Below are 13645 nucleotides of genomic sequence, written 5' to 3' on the forward strand. Positions count from 1 at the left end.
GGGACGAAGTCTCGCTATATTCCTGAGATGATGAAAAGATGTTAATTAATGTGAAGTCGGTGTGTAACTTTGCTAAATTAATGTCGGACTCTGTAGTTTTCTCTGGACCCCTCCCCAATCTGACCAGTAATGACATGTTTAGCCGCATGTCGTCGTTCCATCACTGGCTGTCTAGGTGGTGTCCAGCAAACGATGTGAGCTTCATAGACAATTGGGCCACTTTCTGGAGAAAACCCGGTCTGGTAGCGGGAGACGGCATCCATCCGGCTTTGAATGGTGCAGCTCTCATCTCTAGAAATTTGGCCGAGTTTATTAGCCAACCTAAAGCCTGACAATCCAGACTGGGGACCGGGACGCAGAGACTCAGTCTAAAACGCCTCTCTGCAGTTTCCTTAGAACCGTCGCCCCCCTCATACCACATAGAGATTGTGTCTGCCCCTCGAACATATAAATCAAATAAATCAGAAGTTAACACAAGAGGAGTTATTCATAAAAACTGTCATGATTTGTGTATCAAATTGTATGGATCACAACCTCGTCTAACACAAGTGCCCAAGACACAGAAGCAGGTTATGCCAAAGTTTATTAAATGCAGTACAAAAGAATGTGAGGTGGGATGGTGAAGGCCGGTGGTGATGTGTGATGAACCCAAAGAGTCGGCAGGAGTTGGTTTCTACGACGGCCAGTTCCGTTACCGACGGGCTGGTCCTCGGAGATGGGGGTGGTAAGTCCGTCGCGGGTCCGCAGAGCAATATCTGATGTATATGGGTCCCTCTGGGGCCTACCAGAGGCCGGGCTCTCTCCAGACTCAGAAAACAGGAAACAGGAGAAAACCAGGTTAATGAAGGAGTGACACAATAACAAAGCAAACAGTGTTCGCACCCAAGACTCCTCCGGTGCGAGCGCACAGTAGGTGCCTATTTAATGACGACAACAGTCAACAGGTAATCCACAATAGAGAAAGCATCCCCCACGCCGAGTCTTCTCCTCTTTGGGAACAACAGTACGGAGTACAAGGGCTAGCTCCTCCGAGCCGTATCCTCTTGATAACACAACAAAACCAAAAAGGCGCTGGACACACTGGCGATCCCTCCGAACCCCAGTAGTGCAGGACGCTAACCGACTTCCTCGGGAAGCGTCCACAACAGACGCCGAAAAAGAAATAAAGGTCACTTGCCGAACTGGAGACTTCTCTGAATCAATCCAGACGTAAAAATAGCCGAAGCGTGAATCCTCACTGGTGTACGGCGACAAACAATCCGGCGATCTGTGTCCCCACGATCCCTGCTACTTAAGCCCGGACCGCAGGTGACACAGATCAGCAATCAATGGTCAAGCAACTAAAAACAACCAAACCAGTTCCTGTCATGATCCACAAAAATAAAACAAAACAGGAAGTCCAGACTGCGGATCATGACACTACCCCTCCCAAAAACGCCGGCTCCGGACGGCCTTAAAAGAAAAACCCATCCAAACAAAATCCACGAACAGGGCGGGCGGTGGGCGGCCACAGGAGGAGGGCTCCAGAGGGCGGGTGGGTGGGCCCGACAAGAGTCCCCAAGCCCTTCAGGGCCAGGTCCCTAAGAAACAAAAAAGAGTAAGGACAGTTAGAGAAACTAGGCTCAAGTCCTAACAAAAAATCTGAGCCGCTCTGGCGGGCGGCCTCTCCGACGGACGAGGGACCCAGACCGCTCTGGCGGGCGGCCTCTCCGGCAGGCGAGAGTTCGAGACCGCTCTGGCGGGCGGCCTCTCCGGCAGGCGAGGGTTTGAGACCGCTCTGGCGGACGACCACTCCGACAGATGTGGATCCGGGACCACGCAGGCGGGCGACCTTTCCGGCGGGCGTGGATCCGGGACCACACTGGCGGGCGACCTCTCCGGCGGGCGTGGATCCGGGACCCCACTGGCTCTGGTAGCTGTGGCTGCAGCAGCTCAGCACCCTCAGATAGCTGCTGTGGTTCTGGGCACCCCGGGCACTCTGGGTACCGCTGCAGCTCAGGGTGCTCCGGTAGCTGCGGCTGCAGCAGCTCAGCCCCCTCAAAGGGACACTCTGGACACTCTGGACACTCTGGACACTCTGGACACTCCTGCAGCTCAGGGTGCACTGGTAGCTGCAGAGGAGGCACTGGCTCCAACTCTGGCTGCACTGGGGACCCTGGCTCTGGCTGCTGAAGAAGCTCTGGTTCCGAATCTGGCTGCTCTGGGGACCCTGGCTCTGGCTGCTGAAGAAGCTCCGGCTCCAAATCTGGCTGCTCTGGGGACCCTGGCTCTGGCCCCAGCTCTGGCCCTGGCTGCAGAGGAGACCCCGGCCCCGACTCTGGCCGCTGCGGTACCCTGGCTCCGACTCTGGCTGCTGAGGCGGCACTGGCCCTGACTCTGGCTACTGCGGAGGCTCTGGCTCCGACACTGGCTGCTGCGGAGGCTCTGGCTCCGACACTGGCTGCTGCGGAGGCTCTGGCTCCGACACTGGCTGCTGCGGAGGCTCTGGCTCCAACTCTGGCTGCACTGAGGACCCTGGCTCTGGCCCCAGTTCTGGCCCTGGCTGCAGAGGAGACCCCGGCTCCGACTCCGGCCGCTGCGGAGACCCGGCTCCGACACTGGCTGCCGCGGAGGCTCTGGCCCCGACACTGGCTGCCGCGGAGGCCCTGGCCTCCGACACTGGCTGCCGCGGAGGCCCTGGCCCCGACACTGGCTGCCGCGGAGGCCCTGGCTCCGACACTGGCTGCCGCGGAGGCTCTGGCTCCGACTCTGGCTGCACTGGGGACCCTGGCTCTGGCCCCAGTTCTGGCCCTGGCTGCAGAGGAGACCCCGGCTCCGACTCCGGCCGCTGCGGAGACCCGGCTCCGACACTGGCTGCTGCGGAGGCTCTGGCCCCGACACTGGCTGCCGCGGAGGCCCTGGCCTCCGACACTGGCTGCCGCGGAGGCCCTGGCCCCGACACTGGCTGCCGCGGAGGCCCTGGCTCCGACACTGGCTGCCGCGGAGGCTCTGGCTCCGACTCTGGCTGCACTGGGGACCCTGGCTCTGGCCCCAGTTCTGGCCCTGGCTGCAGAGGAGACCCCGGCTCCGACTCCGGCCGCTGCGGAGACCCCGGCTCCGACACTGGCTGCTGCGGAGGCTCTGGCTCCGACACTGGCTGTTGCGGAGGCCCTGGCCCCGACACTGGCTGCTGCGGAGGCCCTGGCCCCGACTCTGGCTGCTGCGGAGACTCTGGCTCCGACACTGGCTGCTGAGGTGGCACTGGCCCCGTCTCTGGCTGCTGCGGAGACTCTGGCTCCGACACTGGCTGCTGAGGTGGCACTGGCCCCGTCTCTGGCTGCTGCGGAGACACTGGCTCCGACACTTGCTGCTGAGGTGGCACTGGCCCCGTCTCTGGCTGCTGCGGAGACACTGGCTTCGACACTGGCTGCTGAGGTGGCACTGGCCCCGTCTCTGGCTGCTGCGGAGACACTGGCTTCGACACTGGCTGCTGAGGTGGCACTGGCCCCGTCTCTGGCTGCTGCGGAGACACTGGCTCCGACACTGGCTGCTGAGGTGGCACAGGCCCCGTCTCTGGCTGCTGCGGAGACTCTGGCTCCGACACTGGCTGCTGAGGTGGCACTGGCCCCGTCTCTGGCTGCTGCGGAGAACCCAGCTCCGGTTCTGGCTGCTGCGACAATTGAGCTAAAAACCGGGGAAAAACATGGTTCAACGGCAGGGGCAGTTCTTGGCACCTCCGGACCAGATCAATGACGGATGACAAGGTCGAGAGAAGATTGTCCCTGCAGACATCTGGGGGAGATAATTGCGCGACCTGTAGTAGGCGCTCACAGGCGGAAATGGCTTGGGTGTAGTTGTCCGGATCCTGTACTGCCCCAGAAGAAACCCGGGACAGCTGTGCCCGCCAGTACCCCTCGTAATCGTCGATTGCCCCGACTCCCAGGGCTGTGGGGACGTGAGACGGAGCCACAGGCTGAGAGTCCGGAAGAGGAGGCTCCGTAGGCTGAGGGTCTAGGGGCAGGACTGGCTTGGGCGCCTTAGCCCAACTTCGGTTTCGCTTCCTCCTAGGGGCCCCAGGCGGTGAGCCGGCCCGCCCACGAGCTGAGGGTTGCGACGTCGCGAACTCATCCTCCGAGTCAGCCTCGCTGTCTAGGGGATCGTCCAAGGAGGGCCCCCTGGAGTACCATGGGTCGTGCTTCTTTGCCTGATTACAGAACCAGGTGAGGGGGTGAACTCGATCCGAATCTTGCTGTGAAGGAACTGACAAACATGGGGAACTAGGCTGAGACTGAGTAAATAATCCCCCCATCCTTAAACACCTCACCGCAGGTGCAGGAGGGGAGCACGGCTGAGGCAGAGGAAACACTTTGGACTTGGTCCTTCGGTTCCGGCGGGAGTTCTTCTTTAACTTCTCTTCGTGGGCAAAAGGGGCAGACTCCCCTCCCGACTTCCAGGGCACCGATGCAGGCGAGGCGTGATCCATTTTCTGGCCGGATTGTACTGTCATGATTTGTGTATCAAATTGTATGGATCACAACCTCGTCTAACACAAGTGCCCAAGACACAGAAGCAGGTTATGCCAAAGTTTATTAAATGCAGTACAAAAGAATGTGAGGTGGGATGGTGAAGGCCGGTGGTGATGTGTGATGAACCCAAAGAGTCGGCAGGAGTTGGTTTCTCCGACGGCCAGTTCCGGTACCGCCGGGCTGGTCCTCGGAGATGGGGGTGGTAAGTCCGTTGCGGGTCCGCAGAGCAATATCTGACGTATATGGGTCCCTCTGGGGCCTACCAGAGGCTGGGCTCTCTCCAGACTCAGAAAACAGGAAACAGGAGAAAACCAGGTTAATGAAGGAGTGACACAATAACAAAGCAAACAGTGTTCGCACCCGAGACTCCTCCGGTGCGAGCGCACAGTAGGTGCCTATTTAATGACGACAACAGTCAACAGGTAATCCACAATAGAGAAAGCGTCCCCCACGCCGAGTCTTCTCCTCTTTGGGAACAACAGTACGGAGTACAAGGGCTAGCTCCTCCGAGCCGTATCCTCTTGATAACACAACAAAACCAAAAAGGCGCTGGACACACTGGCGATCCCTCCGAACCCCAGTAGTGCAGGACGCTAACCGACTTCCTCGGGAAGCGTCCACAACAGACGCCGAAAAAGAAATAAAGGTCACTTGCCGAACTGGAGACTTCTCTGAATCAATCCAGACGTAAAAATAGCCGAAGCGTGAATCCTCACTGGTGTACGGCGACAAACAATCCGGCGATCTGTGTCCCCACGATCCCTGCTACTTAAGCCCGGTGACACAGATCAGCAATCAATGGTCAAGCAACTAAAAACAACCAAACCAGTTCCTGTCATGATCCACAAAAATAAAACAAAACAGGAAGTCCAGACTGCGGATCATGACAAAAACCTAATAAAAATTAAGACTACTCTTCTTATTGAACAGAAAAACAGAACAGTCAGATGTGGATTATTAAATATTAGGTCTCTTTCATCTAAATCTCTGTTAGTAAATGATTTGATAACTCATCACCAAATTGACTTACTCTGTCTTACTGAAACCTGGTTACAGCAGGATGAATATGTCAGTCTAAATGAATCAACCCCCCTCAGTCATAAAAATTATCATGTTCCTCAAAGCACAGGTCGAGGTGGAGGAGTAGCTGCAATCTTCCACTCAAACTTATTATTAAACTTTCATCCTCAGAACAGTTATAACTCATTTGAGAGCCTCACTCTTAGCCTCTCATATCCAAACTGGAAAACACAAAAACCAGTTCTACTTGTCATTGCGTACCGTCCACCTGTCCCTTACTCAGAGTTTTTAACTGAACTTCCTGTATGATTTAGTGCTTAGTTCAGATAAAGTCATTATAGTGGGAGATTTTCACATTCATGTAGATGTTGAAAATAACAGTCTCAGCACTGCATTTAATTCTATATTAGATTCAATTGGTTTCACTCAAAATGTTAATAAACCAACAAACTGTTATAATCACACTGTGAGGGGTCAAACATAAAAGATTGAAATATTGTAATCACTGGTGTAAAGACCATGTATGGGAAGTGAAATATTACTGAGCATACACTGATGTAAAGGCCATATATGGGAACGAGCTGAGCAGCAGGAGTTACAGTTGAGAAGGGCGTAATCACACTATATAACAACTGTGTGTTTCCTTGTTTTCAGTTCTATGGCTACATGCATTAGAAATAGTGTCACAGAACTCCAGATATATCTGACTGTATTTGCTCATGTAATCTGTTTTGCTGTGGAAACAATAAAAGTATAGAATCTTCAATAGGCTACTGACTGATCTCTTCAAATAAACCAACTCGGGGGGACACAGGTGTAGTTCTTGTCCCAACAAATTGGGGGCTCGTCCGGGATTTGAGGAGATCTGTGATTGGACATCAAAAGACAGATCAGATGCACTCCACTGAAAATTCTGGCCGGCCATAGAAAGGTAAGCAGAAACCTGTTTCATCGAATTCTGCATATTGGCTGAAACATTAAATTAAGAATTTCAGTGGGTGAGTTGACCTGTTCCTAAATTATTGCATGAGCAAACAGTAGTAAATGTCCACATAAGTAATTAAGGAAAAGGGTTAGAGTCCCTATAAAGAAAAGGGTTAGAGTCCCTATAAGGAAAAGGGTTGAAGTCCCAACCGGATCGGCGTATCCGTTGAAAGGTAGAGGTTAGAGGCCTTAACAGGTTAGTCTACTGGTAGAAGTCTTTGGTTTGGCAACCCCCACAGTACTTGACAAAGGCTGTTTTAGCTGGGACGGCTGGATCCCGGGGAATTCAGGACCCCCGAAGTCCTTGCGTTTTGGGCATTTATCCAAATTGAATGATATAGTGTTGTGAATTTTTTATGTTTTGTTTGTATGTCTGAAACCACACAAGTGTCTTGAACACGAAAAGCCGCCCCTGTTGAGCTGTGGATACCTTGCGGTGTTAACTAAGCAGCTAATCAGGAAGTCGCGAGAGAAGTAGTGTTCAATTGGGTCAGTTGCTCGGGTGTACTCCATACAAACTGACTGGCTTGTTTGGTATAGGGAAAGTTGTTTTGTATTGAGAAAAGGTTTCATTTACAGGAAAAATTCAAGGTAAGTAAAAATGGACGGAGAATTTGATAGGGAAATAAATGATGATGGGTGGGGTCCCGGAATGAAGAGATGGAAACCGGTAAGTAAGATTTAGAAGAATACAGAACTAAGCTCTATGATGCCTGGGTGTGTTGCACATGTGCAGACTCTTATAATCAGGAACAGAAACCAACGTCAAAAGGGAGGAATAGAAGCGAGCCTGCACCTCTTCCACCGCCATATCAGGAAGTGAAATCCACCGCCCCCCCAGCGCAGCTCTACCCAGTGTTGAAAGTTATAGGAGGAAGTTTAGATATAGAGCCTGCAGCAGCTGTAGGAAGACACAGAGTGAGAGAAAGAAAAAGGGACAATGGGGAAGATGCGCAGCCAGAACAAGAGGCATTTGAGGCTAGGAAAATGAGAGAGCTGACAAAAGAAAGGGAAAGATCATAACTAGGAAAACAACTGGTCGCTCAGCCCACTTCAACCCCCGCTGTCCAGGACACGCCCGACCTCTTCCCCACCCCCCACAAGGAGGAGGGTGGGGCCGGAACAGCTGGAGAATATATAAGCTTTACAGGGGAGGGGGAGGATATGGCAGGGGGGGAAGAGTCTACGGTCAGCCCCGGGGAGACGACGTTTGCTTTAAGTGCGGTCAGCTGGGACATTGGTCCAGAGAATGTCCAGCTATGGGAGGCCGCCCTAGACAACCACCAAGGGGCCATGGTGGGCCCTCTAGGGGGAATGCACCCACTCGACAAGCGCCAAACGCACCTACTTATCAGGCGCCAAACCCATCCGCTGCACCCCAAGGGCAGTTCCCAATGATGGAAGGGGGGGACTGGAATGACCACCCCTCCCAGTATTGACACACCCCACAGAGAAATCCCAGCAGTAGGGGGCAGGCAGACCCCATGCTGCAGATGCAGGTAGCACAACAAATGCTGCCATTTCTTGTTGACACAGGTGCCACATATTCCACTCTGACAGGGGCGCCTGACCAAAAGTGACATTTCACACCACACTGTTGATGTGGTGGGGTTCTCTGAGGTACCTCAAAGACTGCCTGTTACCAAGCCGCTAACTGTTCAGATCGCCGGCTAGCTGTTGGCCCATGAGTTCGTTGTCTCACCCCAGGTCCCGGATAATCTCATAGGCAGAAACCTCCTGACTCGTATTGGGGCCTCTATATTCTGTGGGCCGGAGGGCCTGCAAGTCTCTTTCCCAAATGGGGAAAAGGTGGATTGTTCCCCCAGCACCACATCCCTTGGGGGTCAATGGATAATTCAACCACTTCCAGGGCAACATGAAACAACAGACATTTACTGGGGAATACTGGAACATGAAGCTCCCACCTTCAAGGGCATTATAAGCACATACATGGAGTGGAAACCGTGGATCGCTCTCCTGGAGCCATACACCAACCCCCCTGACCCTCCCCATGTAGCGTTGTTCTATGACAGAAACTTTCTTTCAGGAAGAATTTCTAAATCATTTGGAAGGGCGGTCATGGACAGTGGAGTGCTCTGACCTCTTTGTGGGTCCTGAGGGAGTGGCTGCGGGCATCAAACTTACTCCTGAGCAGATGATCTGGTATGAGATGGCAGATGAGGCCGCTCCACATATTTCCTTAGCCTTACATCGAGGGCACCAAGGTAAAGAATTAGGTCCTATGGTAAAGAGAGCCCTTGCACTCACTGATTGGGCTTCAACCCAATTGCCCGCGGTCCACTTTTCTCCCTCTTCCAAAATGTACAGAATTACTTGTTCGACGATTGATTCGGCCATCCTTGAACATTGTCAGCTGTCAAGAGATCATGGCAGAGACAAAACTGACCATGATCTGGCAGAGCACCTCCTACAACAACTCCCAGACAGTCTCTGGTCCCGGGGCTCCACGGACGTGGGCATCTGTAAGTCCTGCCCTCCCATTTCTTTCGACGTTTCCGCCGAGGGGCCAATATGGCAGGCTTAATATCCCCATAAGCCCCAAGCAGAGGTGGGAATTTCGGAAACTATACAGGGCCTCCTGAAATCCGGCGTCCTTGAACCATCCACCTCAGCCTGGAACACTCCCATCCTCCCAGTTGAGAAACCTGGACCGGGTAAATATCGTATGGTCCATGATCTTAGGAAAATAAACTCGGTTACAGTCACTCTTACTTTACCTGTTCCTAATCCCTACACTGCACTGACCAATCTTACTCCAGAACAGAGATGGTTCACTTGTATTGACCTAGTGAATGCCTTCTTCTGCCTCCCTCTTCATCCAGACTGCAGGGATATTTTTTCATTCACTTTTCAGGGCCAACAGTTGAGGTATAGTCGGGTGCCACAGGGCTTCGTCCTCTCACCGGGTCTCTTTAATCAAGTCCTGAAAAATATGTTGACTGGCTGCCCCTTGCCACCTGGTACTACTGTCATCCAGTATGTGGATGATATCTTGATTGCATCGTGCACTGACACAGACTGCCTTGCAGCAATGCTTTCAGTGCTACAGAGGTTGGCAGAAAAGGGCTTTAAAGTCAGTAAATCTAAGCTTCAAGTTGCCAGGAAACAAGTTTCCTTCCTAGGTCGCATTATCTCAGACAAAGGTGCTGGACTCTTACCATCCCATCGGTCCACCATCCTGCATCATCCCAAACCACAAACTGTGAAGCTTATGCTGTCCTTCTTAGGTCTAACAGGCTTCAGCAGAAACTATGTCCTACACTCAAGCTACTCAACCTCTTCGCAAACTGGTCAATGATCAAGGCATGAGAAACCTTGCAGCTAAACTTCAATGGGACACAGCCACAGAGATGGCCTTCTTCTCCCTGAAAATGACCCTAGCACAGGCAGCAGACTTAGCTCTCCCTGACTACACAGCACCATTCTTCCTAGATGTTTCGGAAACAGGAGACACTGTAAATGGTATCCTGTTTCAGAAAAAAGGGGGAGGTAGAAGGGTACTTATGTACGTAAGTGTGATGCTTGACAACATGGAAAAAAGACATCCAGGATGCACACAACATGCAGCTGGAGTAGCAAAGCTCATACAAAAAACAGCACACATGGTTATGGGACACCCACTACAGGTTCTCACAAATCATGGTGTAGTGGCGTATGTAAATTCTCAGGTATTCACCATGACTTCACTTAGACAGAGAAGGCTGAGCAAAGTATTAGAAGCACATTCACACATGAAGGGATCAATATGGCAGACCGCATGATTGCAGGGGAGCCACATTGTTGCCAGGATAAAGTCACAATAGATGCTAAGGTGAGATCAGATCTGCAGACTAATGCAATCCCAGGGGCAGAAACATGGTTCACAGATGGGTGTTGTTTTAAGCATGGCACCAAAGGCAGGATATGCTGTAGTTAAGTGGACAGGACAAGACTTTGAGATAGTGGAAGAGGGAAAGTTGGAGGATAGGCCCTCAGCACAGAGAGCAGAGATAGTAGCTGTAGTAGCAGCACTAAAGTTGGGAGCAGGAAAGAAAGTTAATGTCTACACAGACTCTGCATATGCAGTGGGAGCAGCACAGGTAGACTTGGGACAATGGATCAGGACAGGGTTCCTCATCGCGGATCAAAAACCTATAAAACATGAAGAAGAAATGAAGGAACTGGTGGAGGCATTGAAGTTGCCACGGGAAGTAGCTATCATAAAGTGCAGAGGACATGATCCCTTGGAAGGTCTCATAGCAAGAGGAAACAGAGTCGCTGATGAAGCAGCAAAAAAGGTAGCAGGATACCAGGTCCGACTACAGATGGTAAGTACTGAATCTGTTCTCACGGTGCTCCTACCACCCATATCTCTGGATCTGATTAAGCAAGCACAAAAGGGGGCCTCTCCCCAAGAGAAATCATTATGGACACAAAGAGGAGCCACAGACATGGATGGGTTGTGGAGAAGTCCAGATGGCAGATTGGTCCTGCCCTCAGGGCTGAGGAAGAGTGTGCTGGAGGAAGCACATGGGCTTGGGCACGTCGGACACTGCCAAATGGACAGAAATTTGGCTCACTGGTGGCATCCATTTATGGCAGATATGACCAAAAATTTTGTGAAAAGTTGTAAGCTATGACAGAATATAACCCGAAGCCCACAATGAAGCCTCATATGGGAGCATTTCCCATTCAGGTAAGACCAGGACAAGAGGTGGTGGTTGACTTTACAGATATGGAAGAGAGAGTGCAAGGGTACAGGTACGTATTGGTGATAGTAGATGTCTTTACAAGTTGGCCGGAGGCTTGGCCTACAAAAAGAGAAGACAGCAAAATAGTCATTAACCCTCTGGGGTCGACGCACGCGCCGGCGCGTTTTGACGCGTCTTTTCCTGATAAGGCCGAAACAAACTTAAATTACTCTGTCAATTCTGATAAAAGATTCAGATAAAATTCAGATAAACTTCAGATAAAAGAAGTATACCATTCAAATCTGTAAAGGGTCTAGTTTTAGTGGTATACCATCATAATAGCAACAAAACGTTGTGCTTTTTTAAAATAAAGAAAGCCGACAGGGTGTGCTCTCGGCCTTTTCTGTCTCTGCCATTTCTCTTCACAGACGCTTAAATAAAACAACCAGAATCTCAGCGAATACTTGGCTCATAAAAATAAGAATTATATGGTGTGGGAATGCAGACACACTTTGTGTGGCTAGTATTGCAGCACAGTGTGTAAGGTGTAATCCTATATGTTTAGATACGTGACAGGGTCACCGCTCTTCACTATGTCTTTACTATGAGGGAAGGTAAAGGGAATAACAACTCCATATATGGTAACAGTCCGAATTCCTTTTGGTGGAAAAGTACTGGTGTGGTAGGGCAGTGGCCAAACAGCTATATACATTCTATAGTTGCCACGTATAGATCAGATCTCTCCGTGTGTCCCATGAGGGTTGATCTCCAGAGCACTCTGTATAGTTTGAATAAAACCTATAATCAGCTTAACCACCCCAGCTGCCTTTGTGTACTTCCTCATCAACGGACCTGAGTAAATCATGTGAGTATTCAACAATTTGGTGGCCCGTACGGGGATGAGGAAAATTGGATTGACTGCCTGAAGAACGCATTGACAATATATTCGGCGCCACAGAACGGTGAGCAGGAACCTTTTCATGAATTCTGCATAATTGGCATATTCTAAAGTTATAATTGTCAATGTGTGAATTGGGACAGTTATAAATTTGGACAGTTTGGGGTGGTAGGTCGTCATTTCGTGTTGGATCGTTTGATGAAAAAATAAAATAAAACCGTGTTGGATCGGTAATAATAATAAATGTCGTGTTGGATCGACAGATAAACCGAAAAACCGTGTTGGATCAGTGAACTTTAAGTTTTTATTTCCGGTCGTGGTGGACCTGCCAGTACCCGACGGGGCACTGGCAGAACTGGGGAACCCCCCAAATAATATGTCATGTTGGATTGACAAATAAACAAAAGATTGTCGTGTTGGATCGGCAAATAAATAAAGTGTCATGTTGGATTGACAAATAAACAAAAGATTGTCGTGTTGGATCGGCAAATAAATATGCTGTCATGTTGGATTGACAAATAAACAAAAGATTGTCGTGTTGGATCGACAAATAAATAAAAGTGTCGTCGCGGGTCTCCCGAGACCTGGGATGATCCCTACCAAGAATGATACACCCCATCGAGAGGCCCGGACAGCAGTAAAACTACGGCAGATCCGCTGCTGCTTGTGATGGTCAATTACAGGAAGTTGTCGTTTTTGGTCGACACTGGGGCAACATTCAATTCAATTCAATTCAATTCAATTTTATTTGTATAGCGCCAAATCACAATACAAATCATCTCAAGGCACTTTACAAAAACTAAAACTAAAAACCCAACAATTCCCTTATGAGCAAGCACTTGGTGACAGTGGAGAGGAAAAAACTCCCTTTAACGGAAGAAAAAAACCTCCAGCAGAACCGGGCTCAGTTTGGGCGGCCATCTGCCTCGACCGGTTGGGGTGAGTGGATAGAGCAGAGAGAAAAGAACAGCAACAATAAACAACAAATAGACACTGCAGGTTGGTGGGGCCAGTAACTGCACATCAGCGATAAACAGCTCCAGGACCAGGGACACCTGCAGAAGGTACAGAGAGAGAGAGAGAGAGAGAGAGGGAGGGAGAGAGCACAAACTAGGGGAGAGAGAGAGCACACGGTTAGTAACATTCAATGGTGGAATATACATGAGGTGGGAGAGAAGGGGGGGGTTAGGGTAGGGGAGCTCAGTGCACCGATGGTCCTCGGGCAGTCTAGGCCTATAGCAGCATAACTAACTAAGGGATGGTTCAGGGTTGCCTGAAGCCAGCCCTAACTATATGCTTTGTCAAAGAGGAAGGTTTTAAGTCTAGCCTTAAAAGTACAGAGAGTGCTCCACATGCTCCACTTTGAACACCACGTCAGAATCTACGCTGTCGACGCAGACTACCACAGTTATGGGCTTCTCGGGGAAGAAACGGACTCTGCCGGTGACACTACCACTACTCACACAAGTGGGCCACCAGTACGTCCGCCACTCCTACATCTACTCTCCGGGCACTCCTGTCAACCTCCTGGGCAGGGATTCACTGAT

Source organism: Mastacembelus armatus, chromosome 5 (genome assembly GCF_900324485.2).
Source record: "Mastacembelus armatus chromosome 5, fMasArm1.2, whole genome shotgun sequence".
Taxonomy (NCBI): domain Eukaryota; kingdom Metazoa; phylum Chordata; class Actinopteri; order Synbranchiformes; family Mastacembelidae; genus Mastacembelus; species Mastacembelus armatus.